The sequence below is a fragment of the Antechinus flavipes genome, chromosome 2, assembly GCF_016432865.1.
Source record: "Antechinus flavipes isolate AdamAnt ecotype Samford, QLD, Australia chromosome 2, AdamAnt_v2, whole genome shotgun sequence".
Classification (NCBI taxonomy): Eukaryota; Metazoa; Chordata; class Mammalia; order Dasyuromorphia; family Dasyuridae; genus Antechinus; species Antechinus flavipes.
In genome coordinates this window covers 395,145,076-395,148,867 of record NC_067399.1, presented here as the reverse complement: position 1 = coordinate 395,148,867, position 3,792 = coordinate 395,145,076, and the positions used below count along the sequence as shown (strand labels likewise).

The window sequence follows — 3,792 nt, the reverse complement described above, 5'->3', positions numbered from 1 at the left end:
ACCAAATAGATATGAATGTTATAGATTTTACCAATTTCCCATTTTTCTGACAATTGAATTAAGACATATATAATGTGGCACTTGGGAGTCTACAGTGTTGGTTCTGCCACTGATTAGCAAACACTTTGGAAAAATCACTTCATTATCTGTAAAAATGAAGGAAATATTTGTCCTACCTTGATTCAGGTGTTCTTGTGCTGAAAGCATTATTTAATTTCTAGGAATTTATTACCTTTGCATAATAGAGTTACTTATGAAATGAAAGGTCCAATTATTTTGGGGGTCTTACTCATTCCTTACTTATTTTATTGTTTTTGATTAAACTTCTGAGCAGGTACAATCCTAGAGCATCAGATTCTAACTTTCTTTCAATGTTAATAGCAAGCTCCCCTTACAAGCACTTGGGCTCACCAGGTGAAATCATAACAGTTTTTTTTTTTTTTTAACTAATTAATGGCTACTGAAAATACTTATATGTAAGCCTTTAGAGAGTGAAGAATCCTTTATCCAGTGGATAGCCTGCCTCCTAGAAACATTTACATACTCTCTGCATATTCTCTGATTAAATGTACTTTCTTCATGTTTCCAGCAAGAGGAAAGATTACAGTTTGATGCTCCTTATTTTCCTTGTCCACAGTTGATGACTTCAGCTCCTAGGAATTAATGACCAATTTTTTGCTAGTTTTATTCAAAATTATTTATGCTTTTATTTCAGCCCAACTATATTTCTATAGTTCATTTTTGTTTTCATATATTCATATGGAGATATCACTTTATCTTACATTTTGTGATAACTGGCCTGTGTTCTTTTGAAATTTTTTTCAATAGTATTTTATTTTTCCAAATGCATATAAAAATAGTTTTTAAAACTCATTTTCATAAGACTTTGTGTTCCCAAATTTTCTTCTTCCTTTCCTTACCTCTCCCGTCCCCAAGTCATCAAGTAATCTGATATAGGTTAAATATGTGAAACCTTTAAAAACGTTTCCATATTGGTCATGTTAAGCAAGAAAAATCAGATTAAAAGGGAAAAAAGAGAAAAACAAACAAACAAAAAAGATGAAAATATTATACTTGTATTCAGACTCTATAGTTCTCTCTCTGGATACAATGGCATTTTCCACCCTATAAGTCCATTGCAATTGTTTTGAATCACTGCGTTTGAGCGAACCAAGTCCATCCCAATTGATCATCACATAATCTTGTTGCTACAATGTACAATGTACAATGAGTTTGTTTACTTCACTCAATATCAGTTCATGTAAGTTTTTCTAGGCTTTTCTGAAAGCAGGCTGCTCCTCTTTTGTTCCTTCCTTCCTTCCTTCCTTCCTTTCTTTCTTTCTTTCTTTCTTTTTCTTTCTTTCTTTCTTTCTTTCTTTTTCTTTCTTTCTTTCTTTCTTTCTTTCTTTCTTCTTCTTCTTTCTTTCTTTCTTTCTTTCTTTCTTTTCTATCTTTCTCTCTTTCTTTCTTTCTCTCTCTCTCTCTTTCTTTCTCTCTCCCTTTTTCTCTTCCCTTCCCTCCCTCCCCCTCCTCCTCCTCCTCCTCCTCCCTCCTCCTCCTCCCCTCCTCCTCCTCCTCCTCCTCCTCCCCTCCTCCTCCTCCCCTCCTCCTCTCCTCCTCCTCCTCCCCTCCTCCTCCTCCTCCTCCTCCTTCTCCTCCTCCTCCTCCTCCTCCTCCTCCTCTTCCTCCTCCTCTTTCTCCTCCTCCTCCTTCCTCTCCTCCTCCTCCTCCTCCCCTCCTCCCCTCCTCCTCCTCCTTCTCCTCCCCTCCTCCCCTCCCCCTCCTCCTCCTCCTTCTCCTCCTCCTCTTTCTCCTCTCCTCCTCCTCCCTCCTCCTCCTCCCTCCTCCTCCTCTTCTTCCTCCTCCCCTCCTCCTCCCTCCTCCTCCTCCTCCTCCTCCTCCTCCTCTTCCTCCTCCCTCCTCCTCCTCCTCCTCCTCCTCCTCTTTCTCCTCCCCTCCCCCTCCTCCTCCTCCTCCTCCTCCTCCTCCTCTTCTCCTCCCCCCCTCCTCCTCTTCCTCCTCTCCTCCTCCTCCTCCTCCTCCTCTCCTCCTCCTCCTCCCCCTCCTCCTCCTCCTCCTCCCCCTCCTCTTCCTCCTCTCCTCTCCTCCTCCTCCTCCTCCTCCTCCTTCCTCCTCCTCCTCCTCCTCCTCCTCCTCCTCTCCTCCTCCTCTCCTCCTCCTCCTCCTCCTCCTCTTTCTCCTCTCCTCCTCCTCCTCCTCCTCCTCCTCCTCCTCTTTCTCCTCTCCTCCTCCTCCCCTCCTCCTCTCCTCCTCCTCCTTCTCCTCTCCTCCTCCTCCTCCTCCTCCTCCTCTTCCTCCTCCTCCTCCTCCTCCTCCTCCTCCTCCTCCTCTTCCTCCTCTCCTCCTTCTCCTCCTCCTCTTCCTCCTCCTCCTCCTCCTTCCTCCTCCTCCTCCTCCTCCTCCTCCTCCTCCTCTTCCTCCTCCTCCTCCTCCTCCTCCTCCTCCTCCTCCTCCTCCTCTCCTCCTCCTCCTCCTCCTCCTCCTCCTCCTCCTCCTCCTCTCTTCTTCTTCTTCTTCTTCTTCTTCTTCTTCTTCTTCTTCTCTTCTTCTTCTTCTTCTTTCTTCTTTTCCTCTATCATATTGAGGTTTATTTTTAAAAACATCTTCATAGTTAGTTTTCAGCATTTACCCTTGCAAAACCTTGTGTTCCATTTTTTTTTGCACTCTGTTCCCCCTTCCCTCTCCTAGTAACCCAATATATGTTAAACATGTGCAGTGCTTCCATCCATATATCCACACTTATACTATATAAGAAAAATCAGATCAAAAAGGAAAAAAAAAAGATAAAGAAAACAAAGTGCAAGCAAACAACAACAAAAAGTGAAAATACTATGTTGTGATCTACATTCACTTCCCACAGTCTTTTATCTGGGATCAGATGGCTCTCTCCATCACAAGACCATTCGGACTGGCCTGAATCACCTCATTGTTGAAAAGAGCCACCTCCATCAGAATTGATCATTGCATAATCTTGTTGTTGCTATGTACAGTGCTCTTTTGGTTCTATTCACTTCACTTAGCATCAATTCATGTAAATCTCTCCAGGCCTTTCTGAAATCATGTTGCTGATTATTTCTTATAGAACAATCATATTTCACAACATTCATATTCCATTCTTCAACTGATGAGCGTGTATTCAGGGCTGCTACAAAAATTTTTTGTATGTGAGTCCTTTTCCCTTTTTCATAATCTCTTTGGGATACGGGTCCAGTAGAGATACTGCTGCATCAAAGGGTATGCACAATTTGATAGTCCTTTGGTACAGTTTTTCTCACTTTACTATATACAAACTGAATACTGCACACAGATGGTCAATCATGAAAGACTTAAATTAGTCTGATCAACATACTGATTTCAAAGGATTCATAATGAAAAATGCCATTTATCTCTGGAAAGAAAACTGAATGATGATTGAAGAACACTGTTTTATAATAAAGTTTTCATGTAAATTTCTTTTTTTTTCCCTTTGCTTTCCTTACCCTATCTCTTATCTCCCTCCCCCCCAAACCAGGAGCCAAAATCACAAGATTTATAACTATCCTGATGATCTTTTATTATTTATTTTTTTTCTTTTCACTTTTCTTTAGATAATTTTGAAGATACACACTCAACACTGTGTTTGTAAATATTTAGCCATCATGTCTCCAGAAACATACATTTAAATTTAATGTGTATAATTAATATTTTCTTTAGCAGTTTTTTATGTCTAAGAAATCCATAAAACAATCAAGAAAACCCAACCTTTCCTGATTTCTCAGGTATCATTATTTT

The 3,792-nt window shown here is 41.1% G+C and overlaps 1 pseudogene; it reads right to left on the bottom strand.

Moving 5' to 3' along the window:
• Window positions 1-1,603: 1,603 nt before the first annotated feature.
• On the bottom strand, window positions 1,604-2,475 carry LOC127546734 (uncharacterized; annotated as a pseudogene).
• Between the last annotated feature and the right edge of the window lie 1,317 nt (window positions 2,476-3,792).